Source organism: Cebus imitator, unplaced genomic scaffold, assembly GCF_001604975.1.
Source record: "Cebus imitator isolate Cc_AM_T3 unplaced genomic scaffold, Cebus_imitator-1.0 Scaffold126, whole genome shotgun sequence".
NCBI lineage: Eukaryota > Metazoa > Chordata > Mammalia > Primates > Cebidae > Cebus > Cebus imitator.
In genome coordinates this window covers 1,432,915-1,454,746 of record NW_016107441.1, presented here as the reverse complement: position 1 = coordinate 1,454,746, position 21,832 = coordinate 1,432,915, and positions in this window count along the sequence as shown.

Here is a 21,832-nt window from a genome sequence, read left to right as displayed (position 1 = left end):
CCAGGTTTATTAGTTTGTGTGCATAGAGTTGTTTGTAATAATCTCTGATGATGGTTTGAATTTCTGTGGAATCTGTGGTGATATCCCCTTTATCGTTTTAAACCTTTCACTTCTTAAAACCACAAAAAAAGACAACTCACTTCTACCCGCTAAATATATAAACATAAATAATAAACACACTAATAATAATAAATGTACATAACTGTGCAACAGTGGACTTGTTTATGTCTCTGACCAGATTGCGAACCTGATGAGAGGAGAAGCTGGGACTGTATTTATCACTGATGGATGCCTAACTTCTAGCCTATGGTCTGTTTCATAACAGGGACCCAATGAATATATGATTAATAGACAAGTGAAAGAAATGTTTCGGGGTAGTTCCTAAAAAGGGATATGGTTTTACACTCAATGGAATAAAAGGTTCAGTAATAAACAAGGCTAATAAGATGGGGTCAAAACATGGAGAGCCTCTTTTTTCTTAATAACTTCATTCAGGTATAATTGACATACAACAAGTTCTACATGTTTAAAATGTACAATTTGAGAAGTTTTGAAGTCTGTATATACCTGTGAAATCATCACTCTATCAACATATAATAACCATATCTATTCTTCCAAAAACTTCTCCTTGTTTTTTGGCAATCTCCCTTTCCTACCTTTTTCCACTCCCTTCTCACCCCATCTCCAGGCATCCACTGATCTATTTTCTGTCACTATAGTTTGCATTTTCTAAAATTATATATAAAAGGAGTCATACAATAAGTACTGTTTTTGACTGGCTTCTTTCACTCAGGACAATTATTTTGAGATGCATCCACATTGGTGCATGTATCAATAATTAATTTCCTTTTATTGCTGAGTAGTATATACTATATGGAGGTACCCCATTTGTTTATCCTTTCAACTGTTGCTGGACATTGGGATTGTTTTCAGTTTTGAGCTATATAAATGAAGACATAAACATTTGTATATAAATGATTGTATGGGCAGCCACCTTATTTCTCTTGGGTAAGTGTCCAGGGGAAGACATGGTTGGGTCATGTGGTACTGATATGTTTAGCTTTTTAAGAAACTAACAAACGGTTTTCCAAAGTGGTTTTACAATTTTGTATTCCTATGAACAATGTAGGAGACCTCTGTTTGCTCCACATCCTCCTAATACTGGTGTGGTAATTGGTATTGCTATTGATAATCAGTGTCAGAATTTTAGCCATTCTGATAAGTGTGAAGTGGTGCCTTGCTGTGGTTTTGATTTGTATTTCCTAATGAATATTGATGTTGAAAACTTCCTCATATGCTTATTTTCCATCTGTATCCTTACTTCATGAGTATCTCTTCTAACCTTTTGCTTATTTTTAAGTGGGTTGTTTTTTACTGTTGAGATTAGAGACTCTATAAATTCAGGACACAAGTTTTCAATCCAGGTTCTTGCATACTCATAAGAGTGACCAGCACTTACTTCATGCACATTGTCTCAATTCTTACAATTATGTGAGGCAGATCCTATAATATGACTGTCTTACAAATGAGAAACCTGAGATTTACAGAGATTAAGTAACTTGGTTAAGATTTTACAGCTAATAAGGGGTATAGCCAGAATTTGAACCCCAAAATCCATGCTTTTCTTCTGAATTCCAGAGAGCTGGAAAAATCAATTCTCACTAAAGCAAACTCTCCAAGAAAAAAAAGAAAAAAGAAAAGAAATATTTTTTACTGTTAGAGAACAGGATGTGTTCATAAAGGTATTTCTCTATAGAGTATCCTGTCTAAGATGTCTTTGAAGAAGATGTCTGTTAAGTCCCCATAACACATTTTGGAACAGAGAGTTCTACTGCAGAACAAAATAGATGGGTTAGGTTAATCATAGCTTGTCTGTGCCTAGCATCCTTCTTTTGTCTGAGTGTACCTGCGTGAACCAGCTACAAAATGTGAAGGGTATAATCTCAAGAGGAAACAAATGCCAGAAATTATAGTGAGGTCACTTTCAAATTTGTTGTGAGAGAACAAGAACTGACACCTTAATGTTTCCTGGTAAAGGTGACATTAGAAAGAGCTCATTTTATAGACTTTCGGAATTACTTTCACTTTTCACTCAGTGTGCCTTGTGATAGAAGTTCATTTATTTTACTTACCTTGTTATATCAAATCTTTAATGCGACAACTATTTCATGCCCATTTTTCTAATGACATTTTATAAAGATACAGAATAACAGTAAATTTATGAGACATCATTTTCAGGAGTTATATTTTAAAATATTTAACTACCAATATGGCATGGCCACTGATCAATAATATCAAGCACCAGCCAATGTGCCATGCTGGTATATACCAGAAAAAAAAAACAGTCTGACAAGAATTATTATCTTGTTATGATATTGTTTTTCAGTTTACAACACATTTTCACCTTAAGTATCTCATTTGAATCTCATAGCACTGACAGCTAGGCATGCTTATCCCCACTTTACACATAAAAATGATCAGAAAGGTAAATTATTTTTTCCACTGCTTTTTGTAGCTAGTTAATAGTATAAATGGGAACTGAAATTAAGTCTTATGACTCATGATCCAATAATGTTCCACTATTCCCCACAGTCTCTGGCTCTAAGGAGCAAACAGTCCTGTTGGAATAATGTGTTCACACCTATGAAGAAAAGACAATACACTATTGAAACAAATATATAGTAAACACATGAGCTTTAGATTCAGAGAAGGTTTAAAAATTTAAAGATAAGAAAGTTTGAAAATTGATTTTCCAAAACTGTTGGCAATTACTAAATATTCCTAGATTGAACGAGGATCCAGAGCTCTACCAGTTCTTGATCAAAAGCATCACTGGCATCCTCTCCCCAGATTCCAACCTTAATGCTGCTCACACTAGTCCAAGCCTACAAAGCCTTGCTTCTTAAAGTATGATCCTCATGGGGCATGGTGGCTCACACCTGTAATCCCAGGACTTTGGGAAACTGAGGCAGGTGGATCACCTGAGGTTGGGAGTTTGAGACCAGCCTGACTAACATGGAGAGACCCCATGTCTACCAAAAAAACAAAAAAATAGCTAGGCATGGTAGTGCATGCCTGTAATCCTAGCTACTCAAGAGACTGAGGCAGGAGAATCACTTGAACTGGGAGGCAGAGGTTTCAGTGAGCTGAGATCACACCATTGCACTCCCACCCGGACAAGAAGAGTGAAACTCTGTCTCAAAAAAAAAAAAAAAAGTACAAAAATAAAAATATGATCCTCAAACAAATATTATCAGCCTTACCTTGAAGCTTGTTAGAAATGCAGACTCTTAATCCCCCAACAAGACTGTGAATCTGAATTTGCACATCTTAGGGAGATTTTCAAATACATTAACGTTTGAGTAGTATTCCGGACTACCTATCATGCCCAGATAAGTTTCACATCTCCAATGTGATCTCACAGCCATTATTAAACATCCCCCTCCCCAACTCTTCTGCTGGATGTTCTGCAACTTATAGTCTACATTGGGAAGATTTCCCATATCTTTAAATGTGTGTGTGTTTTTTTTTTTTTTTAGCTTCTCTACCAGCTGTGTATTCATTGTAAAACTCAATTTCTTCCTGTAGAAACTGCTTCCATTACTGGCCTTTCAAGTGAGAGCTGTTTTTCCTTTTACATCCCACATTGCACACAGAGCCTGAAGGGAAGACTAGGTACCCTCCATGCTCATTACAATCATTTATAGTCAATTATTGCCTCCTTTGTCCTTCATAATTCCTACCTTTTTTGAAACATATGCCATCAGGCTTTACCAGTATTCTCCTGCCTTGTGGCAGCTGTCTGCCACCCTCGTTGCCTTCCTCAGCCACCGAAGACCTAAGTCTCAAATTCACCATCTTACTCCTCGCCCCTTCGTCACCACTACTCACCTCTCCACCCTCTCCACCCCCTCTGCTCTATATTCTGTCAGCATCTTGACTACTTCCACACCAATGCTGTGGTCTCCATCCAACTCCTTGACTATCTCCCCTTCAGGTTTCTACTTCACTCCGCCTCATTCACCCACTGCCATGGCCACCACTAGACCTTGTCATTACTAGTAACTTTATTGCCCCTTACATCTTTTTTTGAACATCTGCTCTTATTATTGCAACTCTGTTAACTTATCATCTGCCTTGCTGTCCTCTACAAATTCATCAGGACCTCCATCCCACTGGCCTCACCGTTTTTTGCTGTCCATTCATTACCTGTTTTGTGTCCTCAGTTCCTTTCTTACTCTTCTTAAATTTCATGGGTAATCTGTATAATCACTCTTTTTATATATTCTCAAATTGCTTGCGCTTTTTTCTCCTTTAGCCTAGTAGGCAAAACCCCAACTTTAGTCTAACTCAACTGTTCATCTATTTTGCAACTGCACTCAAGCAGCTGAATGAGGCTGGAGAAAAATTCACTACAGATCTAACCTGCCTCTCTTCAAATTTTTGACTATCAAACTTGAATGGGTCTTAAGCACTCTCCAGCAATTTTACTATATTTCCCTAACTAATTCACTCTTCCATCCTGCAATCACTGACAAGCTCTCCTTCTCCACATTCTCAGCTCTTGACTCACTTCTTATTTCATCAAGAAAATCAAAGCAACCAAAAGACAACCTGTGCATCTTAACAATACCAAATATCTCAAGCTGTCTGCTTCTTTACCCATAAACTTGGGTTTTTCACCTAGAAAAAGCCAAGCCTTTTATTTATTACTGGGTCTCATTGCTTCTCACCAACCCAAGACTTTACTCCTATAATCAACATTTCTTTCTCCTCATCTTCAATTTTCCCCTAAATATGAAATCATTACCAACAGCATGCAAATGTTATAATTTTACATATATATGTAAAATATTTAAAATATTTCCATTGGCCTCATATCTCTCTCCAGCTACTTTATGTCTCTACTCATTTGCAGAAAAAGAAATCCATGTAATATTAGTATGTTTTCACTTCTTCATATTCTATTCACTTTTTATCCCACTTTGGGCAGGCTTTTCTCCCCACCACTATCTGAAAATCACTGTTATCAGGGTCACCAACAAATCCCATCTTGCTAAGTCCACTGTTAGTTCTCCACTCCAATCTGCACTCCCCACGTCCTCTCTTTCCGGTTCCTCTTCTGCCCCAGGAATTTTGCTGGATCCTATTCTCAGTTCACTAACAACTAACCTAAATTCTCAACTAACCTAAATAAAGCATGAATTACCACCAGGTTAGCATGATCTTATGGTAAAGAAATGCAAAGTGAATGATAGGCTCTTATAAAAACAACAAAAATAATAAAAAACAGACTACAAGGAATGTATTTGTAATATTATTTCAGGTATTATTGCAGAAACTTTATTTATTAGCTGTAGGGACATAAAGTAAGTCATGTCATTTCTCAGAGCCTCCATTACTCCGTCAGTAAAATGAGAAGGTTCAAGTTAAGAAAACTTCTAAGATGAGTTAGAGTCTGAGACAGAAATTCTAAGAATTCTTTGCGAATAAGATGTATGATTAGTCAGTAGCTGAAACCAGAACCAGAAGTGTGTGAAGATTAAAAAAACTGGCCATATTACTGGTGTGAGGAAGATACCATAATTCAATGATCTGTCAAATATGAGAGAAACTAGTAGCCACCAATCTGGCATTATATCAGGGCCCTAGAAAGCATGGTCCAATCACAGTACTTGGTTGAAATATGCTTCCTTCCTGCTTCTCAGAGCATGAAATTTATTTAATAGGAAACAAGAGCTTTCATTTTACAGTTAGAGATAAGGCATATAACTCAGAGTCAGATAAGTAGGGGGAGGGAAATAGAGGGCACAGGAAAAAAGCTAGGATGTACGGGAAAGACATCTCAGCAGAGGTGAAGACTGCAAGGGCCAAAATTTCCTAAAAATGTCACCTACTTCATAGTTTTGCTACACAATCACTTTCTAGTTTCTGAGATGTAACTGAGAAAATCATAACCACCTTTATATAGTACTTTGTAATCAGCACTCAAGAGTTTTCAGATAATTCAGAAAAATTAAAATATCTATTATTTATCCTCTTATAATGCCAAATATTCATTAGTCTATTTGCTTTATCATTTCAGAGAAGAAAAGGATCTAAAAGAATACAGACAAAATATCAACTTCACAGATGATGACACAGAAGGTGAATCTACTGAACAGAGGTAATATAAACTGGAGCATCTTCATCTGCATTGGAATTCTCCAGGTTTTACTCAAGTAACGAAAGAGACACAAACAGTGAATAATACATATTGATTGGTTACCACGTGCCAGTGATATGCTAAGTATTTACATGATTATTTCATTTCACCCTATCCACTTGAAAGCTTTTTACTCTTATTACACATCTCTCACAAATAAAGAAACACATATTTAAATGGTTAAGTCAAGATCCCAAGTCACATCAGATTCAAATCCAGGCTTCTAATTTTGCAGGCTAGCCTCTTAGCCACAAGACCATACTTCTTCTGTCTTGCCACTGGATGCAGGGTAATGAACACTAAACACTAAATATATGTGAAACATTTTTGCTATCTTCAAAAACTGGCTTTAAATGCAGACCTTCCTGCCAAGGCTGAAATGTGTGTAATCTGGGATAAAGTAGGAAATTTAAAGGCGCCATGGTGGGAAAATTCTGGCAGACCTACAAAACATAGCATATGGAGAACAGCACGAGGATATAACACAGCTCGCTTCTGTTTTCACCAGCACTACTGGCTCCCCAGCTACTCCGGAAAGCACCCAGCACAGCAAGGCCATTGAATGTGGCAAGTCATTTTGAAACTTGGTTTCTCCGTAGGGATTGTAAGTTTTATAGCATGAATATAAAACTAATGGGACTTCTTTTTTAATGATTGTACCTACACACTAATCCAGATGAACCTTACTATTTTAGAATTGGCTCTTTTATGATGCTGCCCAGGTTAATTGACATAAGATAAACAAGCAGTATAAGTTAGATAATATTCTAGGTGGAAAACATCTTTATGGCTCATCAGTTTCAAACTCTTCATTACAAAGATGGGAGAAACTGAGGTTCAAAAATAGCATCTAACTTTATCCAGGATCACATTTTAAGCTAGAGGTATATCTAAGTCTAGAACTCAGATTTCCTGACTTTAACCTATTGCTCTTATCACTATAAATGTTAGTTTAGTAAGTCGTACATACCAAGTTGAACATATAGCTTAAGCAGGCAGAGGGAAAATGTAAAAGGAAAGACAATGAAGAAGAAGCATGTCTGATGAAGACCGGGAAGTGATAATCACTGAAGGAAAGAGTCTTCTCTATTTGAAGTCAAGAGGGTAAGTAACATAGCTACAGTTATTGAACATTTTCACCTATGAGGAGCTAAAATGTTAAGAATGAGTGACTTATTTATTCATTTGTTCATTTAGCAAATTTTACTGAGTGCTTACTAGGTGTCAATAATTGCGCTGAGTGCTAGAGATGCAGCCATAAATAAAATAGATCTAGTCCTTATTTTTATAATGTTTTATATCCCAAAAGGATAGACAGGCCAAATAAAATAAGTCATGTAAACACAAAAGAAAAAAAATTCATCAAAAAGCACAATCAGCTTAACAGCACTCATCAGAGGAAACAGGAAATAATACAGTGCATTGCTTTAGGTAAAGAGTTCAGGGGAACATCTGTAAGCAAGAGGCACTTAAGCTAAGAACTGAAATACAAAAAATAGACAGTTTCACAGAACCACAGGTCAAAGAACATTACAGGCTGAAGGAGCTGCATCTGCAATGACCAGGAGGCAGGGGGAAAAACAAAAGCAGGTCAGAGCAATGGAACAGCTCCTCTGTTGCTGACATGCACTGGTTAAGGGAGATGACGGCAAAAAATGAGGTTGGAGAAATGGGCAGGTGGTCCCACACCCCTCTCAAATGGGGGATTTTAAGTTGGGGATCAACCTCATTCTTTTGTATTTTTTGAAGATCACTTTTTCAAGTTCAGTTGGACTAGATTGAACTTGAAACTCAGCTAGGACCAAAACATAGGTATCCCAATTATGTGCATAGTGATCTTGAACAAGTCTGTTTTCTCTTCCATGTTTACCTGATAATGGGAATGTCAAGTGAGTTGGTGAATATAAAATCCTTTGAAGGAACAATCAAAGCTAAACTGAGGGTAGGTAGGACACATCCTATATCTTTCCCTACATAAATGGATGCTCATTGAAGACTGGAAAGATGACAGCTTTTTACCCAGTTCTCTGGCAGTACTCAATATCTTCTGTACAACAATTCTGACAAGACATGCAATTCTGACCCACACAACAGAAAGCTGACATTGAGAGAGTTTAAAATGATTTCTCCATCAATAGGTAGTCAGCATTTGTTTCTAAGACTTTTGATCTATCCCAGCTCTCATGATAACTCTTATTAAGTCTCTTCTCAAGCAGGAAGCTCTTAAGATCTTCAGCCTTGACAGCTGTTTAAAATAAGTAGCATAAAGACCCAAACTAACCTTTCTATTAAGAAAAAGATAAACATTTCAACCACATTCACCACTGTTCCTGGGGACCCATATGGCTTGGTTTAATTATAAGTAATGCAGTACTCCAAAACATTCTGATATCCTTAGGATGTGAAGTTATCAAAGACTCATTGTAAATAGCACTTGAGTTCTAGAAGGAAAAGACAGAAACGTATCAAATGATGCCCCATGCTAATGGATTTTAAAGACTAAGAAACAAAGGTAAGAGAGTAACAGGTCCTGCTGTCAGCTTCACTGGGATATCTGCTGACAAGCCAGCTCTGAACACTAATATTGTTCATCTCCTCAAAACTTTAGGTCCATCAGCAGCACCTTCTAGAGTGAGCCATGCTTCATTAGGAGGCTGGGGTCAGTGGCTTTAAGTGACTAAGTCAAGACTAACATTTGAGGTAGGGAAGGGGGTCTCTAGATTTAGACACCTCCATTAATTTTCTTCCCATTGGAGAAGAAAAGATGGGTTCTCTGAAAGCCTTTGATTAGAAAAGGAGAAATTAGTAGAAGAGCTTGTCAGACAAAGAGATAGAAAAAAAAAAAGCCTCCTCATTTCAGCTAAACCAACTTGCCTCTTGGTTGCTGGGTCCCTTAAAGGCACTCTTCTATCTCTAGGCCTTGTTTCCTCATCTCTAAGAGAAAAATTCAGCTTAGATTGTGTCTAAGGGTATTCTGTTCTAATACAAGTAGTTCCCAATTAATGATGACTCAACATAAAATATTTTGACTTTATGATGGGGCAAAAATGATGTACATTTAGTAGAAACCATAACCCTATTGTAAGATGAGAAACAGCTGTAGTTTGTGATTTTATATACAAACACTCAAGGTCTTATATACTTAAATAGTATACTTGTATACTTATATACTACAGGCCATGAATCTGAGCTTCCCTAAAGGTAGTAAAGTGTTTACAAGAAGCCATCTATACATTTCCCAGTTTTATGTGTTACCAGTGGTTCTCATTTGTGATACCTGGAGTACAGCCCATAGCTGTGCAATAGAAAATAACAAACAAGATTGTCAACTCTTCCAGGAACTGGGGTACGTATTTGCTAACCTAGGGATCTTCATCAATATGTTCATGAAAAACAGGCTAATTATAGTAAAATGAAATAGCCATGTGAGAACCTGAATCCATTCCATTTGCTGCTAAAGATTCATCTCCATTAACTCTAATATGCTTCATTGAAGCATATACATTAGGAATACTGGAAAAAGGTTTATAACTCCTGACCACTCTACTGTCCCTAAGAGTAAGTTCAGAATATTGGTCTGTGTTCAGGCCTATATTCCAGCATCACCACAGCAACATTTTTGCATTAGTAAAGTATGAGATGGTAATGAAAACAACTGCTGTATAATGAGTTGGGCATAAACCAAGGGAGAGCTTCCAAAGGGTAAAGGGGAAGGAATAAATGCTTGCATCGTGGCCTTATCAGAAGGATTTCCTTAAGAGACAGAAATGTATTATATGCGCTTATCAATGCAGTATTAATATGTTGACATATATTCTTAGGTCAAGACTTCAAAAGTTGAATGTTAAAGACATGTTCGTTGCTGATTTGTGACAGTCTCATGAGGCTTGGCCCCTGTGGTCTACTATAAATTGCATCTTGATCATCCACATATGCATTTTCTATGATTTTAAGTGTGCCAGTATATGGGAACTCATTTGGTGTTGTGTGGATCTCTGACTGGGAGCTTTATTTTTCTTTAGAGTTCAAGTTTGTCCCTTCTCAACTTGAAGAAAATAAATAAGAAGGAATGAAAGAGCTGAAACTCTTTTGGGAGTAGAGAGATGCTATCAGCTGGGGAAACTCAATGATATTACTTCATCTGTTTATTCCCACCATGCAGCGTAAAGCCTTGTACTTGATAATACTTGTACTCCCACTGGCCAAAATGTATTGGATGGATGGATGAATGAATGGACAAATGAGTAGACAATAAGCAAAGTTTCCTCTTGCTGCCTCTCCTATTGTGTCCTTATGTCCCAGTTCCAGCAAATACATAGTATCTGATTGCTCTGTGCCTGACTCCTCTGGCTGGGCAATTTGCCTGGTGCAGCAGGATTCTAGGACTGAGATGCAGCCATTATACTAACATAACTAGAGTCTTGCCACTGTAGCTCTCTGCTGACTGATTTCCTTATTGCTGCCTTCCTGCCTGTACTACACAAATCACTGCTCCAGGATTTCTATGCTTGCTACTTCTTCCCCGAACCCTAACACCAACTGCTTGATGGCACTTCAACTTGCTGCTATCTTCTTCCCGCAGTATATTCTACCTGCTGGACTGGAATTTTTCAAAGCTCCTTCATAGTTTCTATTTATATCTAATAGGCATAATCCCATCTAGTCACTTCAGAAGCTGCACATCTAAAACTGCTACCCAGACTTCTGGCAGAAGAAAGAGCTTCCACATCTCCTGATGTTCTCTATCTGGGATCCATTCTGTATGAAGAAGCTTGGCATGTTTATTTTGCGTGCTCTCCCTGAATTGCCAGTGCTATCTAAGACAAATCAATACTGCTAGTCGCTAAACTGAAACACTATAAACTGAATTTTTAAAAAATCCTATAAGACATACCTGGATTTCCACTGCAGTTCTGCCAACTATTATCCCGTAAGGTTGGGTTACAAAGACTCCATGCATTACTTTCTTTATGTGAAAAAAAAAAAAAAAAAGGAATGTCAGTAATAGGAATGTCTTGAAGAATAACACATAAAGTGCTTAGAAGTGACAGTCACTCTCAGACAAAAAGAACTTTGGCTAACAACTAAACAATCACCTATACCACCCACTCCTCCTGCTCATTGCTGTCACAAGTGACATCCCAGATACGTTTTGCTTCTTCAAAGATTTTGGAACCTGGTTTAGAGCATTTATCTCTTCTAAGTCCATTGTCAGGTTGGGTACTTCACTTCCACATGTATAATTTATTCAGCACCCTGACCTTTCTATTTCATGGCCATCTTCTCTCTAGTGACAATCTCCACTTCATCTGGGTCACCCTGTGCTATACCATACCCTAGACCTTTAGCCATAACTACTTTACTTCCAAAACCACCTATATGTGCATCTCATTGAAATCATAATCTTCTATTCTTCCAGCTTGCTTCTTCAATTATTCTTATTGTAACTACCAGTTTATTAATCCTTCATTTCTCCCCTTTTTTCTATTTTCTTAATCTCCATAATTATTTAAAACACCCTCAATGGAACTCAAACTCCATGTTTCTCTATTGCTGTTCTTTAATTTTTTTATTATGCTTTTCAAGCAAATCTGTATCTCTATTTGTAAAACTTTGTCTACTGTCCCTATGACTATAATCAAGCAGTCAAATATGACTGGATGAAATCACAGTATTAGGAAGAGTACTTGAATAACAAATTCATGCTTTTAAGAGACACCAGTTATCTTGTGGAGCCAAAGCATCCACAAGATCATCACTCACCACTCTCCTCACTAACAGGTAGGCTCCTCAAGAGTAGGGAGTTCATGTTATTCACTATATATCCCAAGGGCTAGAACAGTGGACACTCACCAAATGTGTGTTGCCTGAATGTTTGACCAGCCTAAAGTGGGCCTTCATTGTCCCCAACAAACTTAAAGCTTTTTTCCCCATTAACTCAGTTACTTCTTTGCTGATATGACTAACTGACTGTTTCCCATTTGCTGATATGATTAAGTCCTTTCTTCCTGGCCACTTACCTTTCTCTTATCCTATGCCCCTAGAGGGGAAAGACCAGCCCAAAGAGGACCTTTATTGTCACCAATAAACTTAAAGAGTTTACCCATTAACTCAGTTTCCCATTTGCTGATATGACTAACTGACAGTTTCCCACTTGCTGATATTATAAACTGCTCACACACTTCCCTGGCCCCTTACGTTTCTTTCATCCTAAGCCCCTCTCCCTGTCACCTCTTTGATAACTCTCAGCAGAAGCCCTTGCCTTGTACTTCACAAGGCAACCTAGGTCACCTTCTTGTCTGTTCTCTTTCCCTAGGCAACTCACCCACACTGACAGTTTTATCTCTTACAAGCAAGGTCTCAAGCATTACAATCTCTGGTTTAGGCCTCCCCTCTGAATTCCAGGCCTTTTTGTCTAACCTCCCCTGGATTATCACACTGGCTATCACAAAAGTATATCCAAGCCAGCATGTCCAAAATTAAACTCATGGTCTTTTGCTCTAAGCTCAGACACTTTTAGTGTTCTTTATCAATGAGAATGAGCCCACCATCCATTTAATTATACCAGTCATAACCTAGCAATCATAATTAACACTCTCTTCTATACCCTCCATATCTAATCCACCACCACATTTGTCTGTTTTACCTTCCTGAATTTCTCCTAGATCTGCTCACTTCTTTTTCCTCCACTCTATAACCCTAGTTTAAGCCCCTCTTATTTCTCATATATTCCTACAGTTGGCTCCAGATACAGCTCAGATCCACTCCTAACCCCTCTAGCGTGTTCATACTGCAGCTGGAGGTATCATTTCAAAATGTAAACCTGGTCATATCCCTCCCATGTTATGATCCAATAGCTTTACATTGCTTTTAGGCTAAACACCAGAAATCTTAAAGTGACCCATAACATCCTGCATGGTTATAGCCCACTCTCCATGCACTTTCCATACCTAACTCCCATTTGCTGTCCACACTAAACCAACTTTACCCTTCATTCAATTTCTCAAATGAATCATGCTTGTGCTAGAACTGCACCTCTTCATACTGAAGTCTTTGCCTAAAATTTTCTCCCTAGGCTCTCTTCATCTGGTTAGCCCCTGTATATCTTCTAATATCACCACAGTCATGACTTACTCAATCGTCTTCTCTGCCCTGCCAGATAAGGCCAAGTCTCCACGTTACATGTTCCCTGTGACTTCACGCATTTCTCTTTCATCATAGTTATTCCAATTATAATCATGCAAGCATAAATTATAATTATATTTTAAGTTTAATTGTACATCAATTTAAGAGTTTATTTGATTAAATTAGTGACCTGTCAGTAGATTCTAAACTCCATGGGGGCAGAATTGTACCAAGCACAGTTTCTGACAAATACCTTAACTATTAATAAATGAGAAAGTGCTCAACATATGGTGATAGTGATAGTACTAATAGTAAAGGTAATACTAGACTAATAACATACTTTCCTTATAAACAAGCAAATCTAGGGAAAGAGAATACACTCAACGCACATCCAGCTATCTTTTCTTATGTAGTTAACCATAACCATGTTCCCATTTTTCTGCATCCTAAACATCCTCAGGACTCAGTATGGCAGGTCAAAGAGAAATATGGCGACAAAGATATAAAGATGTAAACATTACAGGTCAGGTAGTGGATCTCTGTAGTTACTTGCTGTCCTCCCTTTTTCCAGTAGAGACCCAGTCCTTGTCTGCCAATCACGATATTAGGCAAGAAATCTAAGCTAAGATAACTCTGTTCTTTCCTTGAGGAATTTAACCCTTAAGCAGAAATCCAAAGGGAGAGAATACAGAGTTCAGTCCCAGACAACAGTGTAGTATCCCAAAGATGCTGCTGCTCACAAGTGTCCCTGCTTCACTCTCAGAGCTACCCTGATTTCTTTCCCACTGAAGGCTGGGCTGTCATCTCCTCCTTTAATTCTGTGAATTACCAAGTATTCTACAATTAAATCAGTTGTAGTTTTTAATTTGTTTCTGCAACATTATTAAAGCTTTCCATTGAAGAAAATTAACTGATGTAATCCGTAAAATAAAATTCATATAGAACAGATTTTATCTCATGCCAAAAATATATCTTCTTTCCAAGTTTTCATAAAACATTTATAAAAATTGATATCAGAGCAGAGAAGAATTTCAATAATTTTAAAAAGCAGAAATTATACAATCAACATTTTCAAATAAATGACATTAAAAACTCTTAAACTTAATCATGACAATTTATGACAGACACATAACGTGCCTTCAATGAAAATTTCATTAAAGAAAAAAGTATTTCTCTCTCTCTCTCATTATTTTTAAATATTTTAATCTGCTTGTTGAATGCCTTCTAGATACCAGTGTATTAGCCATTGATCAAACATTTTCATTAGTAGATTAGCCTCCTTGAACTCTTAGTGCAGGAAAATAGCACTTATTTAATGCTTATTATATACTAAGCCCTGCATTAAACTATTTATATTCATTTTGCCATTTAATCCTGACAACAATCCTAATGAGTTATAAATTATTAACATCATTTTACTGAGGAGACAATCAATGCTTAGATACAGAATGTAACTTGTCCAAGGTCATATAGTTTCAGACAGCAAACTTAAACCTTGGTCTGCCTGACTACAGAGTTCAAGTTTTTCTCACTACCTTGTTGACTAATTTTGTGTTCTTACTAAAAAACAAAAACTATGACAAAAACAGCAAACCACAAGAATAGAAAAAAACTATGAGACCTAATGATCACAAATTAGATCTTAATGTCACACAGGAAGCCATACTGCTCTCTTCCTGTCTGTTTTTCCTCCTCTTTCCTTCATGTGTAAACCCATCCACTCATTGAAGCTTGACTCCATAGTCTTTGAGCTTTTTATGTTGTAGCTCTATGCTAGCCATGGGAGTAGAGCAGTGAACAAGTTAGGTAGTGCCGTGTCTTTACAAATTGTACCATGCTCATTGGAAAGACTGACAATTTGAATAAGAAAATACAAAAATATCCAGAAGCTACAAGCATTTTTTCAAAGTATTATTGCAATTCAAAACAACCCTTTGAGTAGGTAAAATAAAAATAATTGATGTTTTTTAAATCTATACGACATGGAAGCAAATACACATTATATCACATATAGGCCCCTTTGGTGGTAGAACTGGGATTTAGATACAGGCAGGCTCTCTTACTACTGAGATCAAGATTTTCATCCATTGCGCTTCCTCATTTTCTCCTGTAGTCTCAATCATAATCCTAGATTCTTTATTGAAATAACCGATGGGTCGGGCGTGGTGGCTCACGCCTGTAATCCCATCACTTTGGGAGGCTAAGGCTGGTGGATTCACCTGAGGTCAGTAGTTCGAGACCAGCCTGGCCAACATGGTGAAACACTGTCTCTAGCACAAATACAAAAATTAGCTGGGCGTGGTGGCAGACACCTGTAATCACAGTTACTTGGGAGGCTGAGGCAGGAGAATTGCTTGAGCCCGGGAGGCAGAGGTTGCAGTGAGCCGAGATGGAGCCACTGCACTCCAGCCTGGGTGATAGAGCTAGACTCCATCTCAGAACAACAACAACCACCACCACCACCACCAAGAAATAAACTATGACGAGTCATCTCAAAAGTCTGAGGAGAACTTATGTAAAGCATATACCTGTTGGCATTCTTAGTTTACATTCCTTCTGACTTACTAGTTTATATTCCTTCTGATTCTTAGTTTATATTCCTTTTGACTTTAGCTCCTATTCATGTTACTCTTCACAGCCTGTTCTGCTACCTCTGGAAAGACTCCTTCTGCAGTATTATATTATATTTCTCCCTCACCTTGCTTTTGCTGTTTGGCCCTAAGTGCAGCCACCAGATCAATTTAAAAAGCAGGTTGTTTAACTTCAGCTCTGTGTGTGTGAGTGTGTATGTGTGTGTGTGTGTGTGTGTATGTATGTGAGACAGATTGAGAAAGAGAGAGGGAGGAAGGAGAGAAAGAAAGGAGAGAAAGACAAGAGACAGAGATAGAGACAGAAACAGTGAACCAGGGAGAGAATGAACCAACCTAGGCAGAAATTATGATAGGAAAAATTCATCAATTTTTATTTTAACCTGGGACAAGTCACTGTCCTCTGACCCTTCAGTTTATAAAATAAAGTTGCAAATTAGATGATTCCTGAGTTTCTTCCAGCTCTGAAAGTCAACAGCTCAAAGTTGATCCTGTATTAAACAACACCTATTTCTTCCTGTATCACCTCATGTACTTTTGAGAACTTGATACAGAAATGACTGGAGTAGTTTAAAAAACCCTAAAAGCCTTGCCAGCTCAGCAGGATCTGCTCCCTTGACATCATGCCCCAAGTTCTCTGCTTTGGGGATCATGCCTAGACTCACAGGATCTTACCAGTTCAGAAAGAACTATTGAGGTCATCTAATCCAGTAGTCCTCACACTTTCATGTGCAAACAAATGTCCTGAGAGTCTTGTAGAAATGTGAACTCTGATTCATGAGGTTGAGCTGGGCATAACATTCTGCAAGTCTAACAGGCTCCCACATGATGCTGATGCTATTGGTCTGCAGAGGACACTTGAGTAGTGAGACAGGCATTCATCTTTGTCTGGTTGGTAATCCTTTCCAGCATCCCTGAACAGTCTCCACTCTCTCTGAAATATTTTCCCTTCAAGAGTTCAAGCAATTCTCCTGTCTCAGCCTCTCAAGTAGCTGGGACTACAGGCATGCACCACCATGCCCAGCTAATTTGGGTATTTTTACAACAATAGTAGAGACAAGGTTTCACCATGTTGGCCAGACTGTTCTCGACCTCCTGACCTCAAATGATCTGCTCACCTTGGCTTCTTAAGGTGCTGGGATTACAGGTGTGAGCTACTGTGCCCGGACTGGAATGGTATCTTTTTAATTCTGTTTCCTATGGTGTTGTCAAAAATCTAGTTTTCTATTTATTTATTATTTACTCAGGACAATTTATGTGAAAAGGTATTTGAAATAACAAAAATAAAAATTGACCCTGAAACATTAAATAATCATCAACTTTAAACCAAATTAAGATGACAATGTTGTGCCTCAAAAAGGAAAGATTGTTGAGGCTCAGCACCGTTAAGGGTTTAAGGGTCTGTGTACTCTTAGTCCTTTTGGTAAAACTGTAAATCTGAATAGTCCTTTTAGGAGAACTGAAATGTGAAAGATGAATTTAACTTTTGTAATATCTCTAACACATGCTTTTAAATAAATCATTGGTAGTTTTAAAAGAAGTGTTAAAAAGAAGGACAGCTCTCCCTCTATATCCAGAGATTCCACATCATTGATTTCAACCAACTATAGACTTTAAATATTCTGAAAAAAATCACAATGGAAAATAACACAAATTAAAAAATAACTCATTATAACAACAATTTACATAGCATTTACATTGTGTTAGGTATTATATGTGATCTAGAGATTATGTAAAATATACAAGATAATGTGCATATATTATATGCAAATATTATGCCATTTTATATAAGGGACTTGAGCATGCACAAATTTTGGTATCCACTAGGGTCCTGAAACCAATCCCCTACAGATAACAAGGACAACTATATATTATGATTAGTTTTCTTAATCCTACCTTTTTGACTCAAGAATTCTATTTCAATGAATATGTTACTGAAAATATTTTCATCCCAGTCAATTTTTCTCCTTTATCTCAAATTTGGTAAGGTATCTATTACTACTGTAATACTTATTAAGCACTTACTGTCTGCCAGGTACATATATTAATTTGTAATGACCTCAAAGTAGATATTGTTATTGCCCCATTTTTTTAAATCCTTAAGTTTGGGAGTACATGTGCAGGTTTGTTATTTAGGTAAGCTAGTGTCATAGGGGTTTGTTGTACAGATTATTTCATTACCCAGGTACTAAGCATATTTATGTTTTCTGTTCTCTCTCTTCTCCCACCTTCCACCTTCAAGAAGTGCCCAGTGTCTGTTGTTTCCTTCTCTGTGTCCATGAGTTCCCATTGTTCAGCTCCCACTTAAAAGTGAAAGCATGTGGTGTTTGGTTTTCTGTGTTAGTTTGCTAAGGATAATATCCTCTAGCTCCATCCGTGCTCCTGCATAGAACATGATTTCATTCTGTTTTCTGTCTGCATAATATTCCATGGTATATGTGTACCACATTTTTAAATCCAATCTGTCATTGATAGCATTTAGGTTGATTCCATGTCTTTGCTATTATGAATAGCTGCAATGAATATTTGAATGCATGTATGATTTATATTTCGCTGGGCATATACCCACTAATAAAATTGCTGGGTCAAATTGTAGTTTCTGTTTTCAGCTCTTTGAGGAACTGCCACCCTGTTTTCCACAATGGTTAAAATAATTTACACTTCCACTAACAGTGTATATGTATTCCCTTTTCTCTGCAACCTCACCAGTATTTGTTATTTTTTGACTTTTTAATAGCTATTCTGACTGGTATGAGATAATATTTCATTGTGATTTTGATTTGCATTTCTCTAATGATTAGTGATGTTGAGCTTTTTTTATGATTGTTGGCTATGTGTATGTCTGCTTTTGAAAAATGTCTTTTCATGTCTCTTGCCTACTTTTTAATGAAGTTTTTTTTCTTGTAAATTTAATTTTCTCATAGATGCTAGATATTAGACTTTTGTCAGATGCATAGTTTACAAATATTTTCTCCCATTCTGCAGGTTATCTGTTCACACTATTGATAGCTTCTTTTGCTGTATAGAAGCTCTTTAATTTAAATAGACTCCACTTGCCAATTGTTGCTTTCTTTGCGATTGCTTTCAGTGTCTTTGTCATGAAATGTGTCTATGTCCAGAATGGTATTACCTAGGTTGTCTTCCAGGGTTTTTATACTTTTTCATTTTACTTTTAATTCTTTAATCAATCATGAGTTGATTTTTTATATGATATTAGAAAGTTTCAATCTTCTGCATATGGCTAAGACGGTTAACCCAGCACCATTGATTGAATAGGGAGGCTTTTCCCCATTGTTTGTTTTTGTCAGCTTTGTCAAAGATCAGATGGTTGTTGTTGTACAGCCTTATTTCTGGGCTGTCTGTTCTGTTTCATTGGTTTATCTGACTGTTTTTGTACTAGTACCATACTGTTTTGGTTACTGTGGCCTTGTAGTATAGTTTGAAGTCAGGTAACATGATGTCTCCATTTTTGCTCTTTTTGCTCAAGGTTGCCTTGGCTATTTGGGCTCTTTTTGATTCCATGTGAATTTTAAAATAGCTTTTTTTAGTTCTATGAAGAATATAATTGGTAGTTTTATAGGAATAGCACTGAATCTGTAAATTGCTTTGGACAGTATGGCCATTTTAATGATATTGATTCTTCCTACACATGAGCACAGAAGTTTTTCCCATTTATTTGTGTCATCTCTGATTTCTTTGAGCAGTGCTTTGTAATTCTCATTATAGAGATATTTCACCTCCCTAAATAGCTGAATTCCTAGGTATTTTATTCTTTTTGTGGCAATTGTGAACGTGATTGCATTCATGATTTGGCTCTCGGGTTGGCTGCTGTTGGTGTTTAGAAATGCTAGTGATTTTTGTACATTTATTTTGTATCCTGAAACTTCGCTGAAATTGTTTATCAGCTGAAGGTTTCTCCAATTTTTACAGGGGTAGAAATAGTGACTCAGAAAGGTTAAGTATCTTCTCAAGGTCACACAGCCAGTACAAGGCCTAGACATTTTGCAGTCCTGCTGCCTTTATTTTATATTTGTTTCTTCTCCCACCATCTCTACTGTCACTATCTAAGCCCAAGTGACTGTTAACCCTTATTTAGAGCAGTGAAATAGCCTGTATCTCTTCCTCTTTCCCACCTCCCTTCATTTTCTCCCTGCAGCCAAGAGGAATCTTTTTGAAAGTCACGTCTTTCCCCTGCTTAAAATGTTTCATTGGATTCTTTAATAGCAAATTGAAACAAAAGCAAAGCCTTTGGTGTGGCCTACAAGTCTCTGCATGGTCCTTATCTCACAGCATGCTCACAGGCTCTGTTGTTACCAATGCAGGGTGTCCAGGTTCTTGGCATCCTGAACAGAGAATTGAACAAAATGCATAAACAAAGCAAGGAAAGAATGAAGCAACAAAAGCAGAGATTTATTGAAACAAAAGTATATGCCATAAGGTGGGAGCCCAACTAAGCACAGGTGTTTAAGATCCCAGTTACAGAATTTTCTGGGCCTTAAATACCCTCTAGAGGTTTCCGGTTAGTTAGCTGGTGTATACCCTATGTAAATTAAGTAGCGGCTCACACTCAGTCTGACTGGTTGTGGAAAGTGACCAATCAGAGGCTGAAGAGAAATAAATTTACACCCTATGCAAAAGTCTGATTGGTTATGGAAAGTGACCATTCAGAGGGTGAAGTCACAAAGTTATACTCCTCTGCAAATGAAGACCTGGTCCAAGACCAGCCTGACTGGTTGCAGGAGGAGACCAATCAGAAGTACTTTCTGTTTTTCATCTGCCACACAGAAAATGGGGAGTTGCAAAGGGAGTATCCTCTGGTCCTTTTGTTACTTGTGCATTGAAAGTTGGGTTTTCCTTTTGACTTAGCTCTAAGAAGTCAGCATGAATCAGCCTTAGGTACCCTGACTCCAAACCCTATTCTCCTGGGTTTGGAGTCAGGGAACCTAAGGCTGATTCATGCTGAATCAGTGGCCTCCACATCTCCTCCTCATGGGTACCAAGCTTTCTTCCCTCCCTGGACATTTGCACACACTCTTTGCTTTGCCTAGAATGCTATTCCAGCCTTCACCTCCAATAATTCACGTTGTGAGTTTCTACTCTCTGATCTCTGCTTTAGATCACATCTCATAGCATTCCTAATAAAGTACCTCTCTTGTGTGACCCTGCTATAATTTTACATTATTATTTGATTAGTTGATTAGTCTGTCTCTCTAACTAAGTCATTAATATTCCCTATTTTCATTTAAAATACCTTTCACCATGCTTGGCACACTGGTGTTATCTACAGGTAACCTTATTAGATAAATAATACTAATATAGAAAATTGTTACTTAATTTATCCTGTGAGCTAATTTACACCAGAACAATCTGTGTACATTTATAATCTGTTCTGGTAAAATAAATACTTTGGTATAAAAGTACTTCGACAAGTTCTATTAACTTGAGTGCATAAAATTTTATTTTGTAATTTAAATGGAAAAGTCCCTTACATTGTGAATCCCAGAACTGAGTACATGTCGGCTATAGACTGACCCTTGGGTGAATATATTGTATCTATAGGAATACTTGCATGGCTCAGTAATTTATGTGAAAATAGCATAGTTTTTGTTACATGGTGATTCTGAGCCATATTTCACTGCAAAGGCTCTGCACTCAGACCCCAGGAGGTCAGGGCCTGTACAAGTCCTGTGGCACTGACGATAATTAACTGTGTGAGTTCGTGAAGCATGTAACCTTTCTAAATCTTGGATTTTCTCATCTGTAAAATGTGGGTAATAAAAATATCTACTTTTGGGGTTGTTGCAAGGATTAAATTGGAGAATTCAAACAAAGCACTTAGCTCAGTGCCAATCAATCATGGAAGTTGGCACTGTTGATGATGATATTCCCTCACAGAGAAGAGATGCTTAAAGAA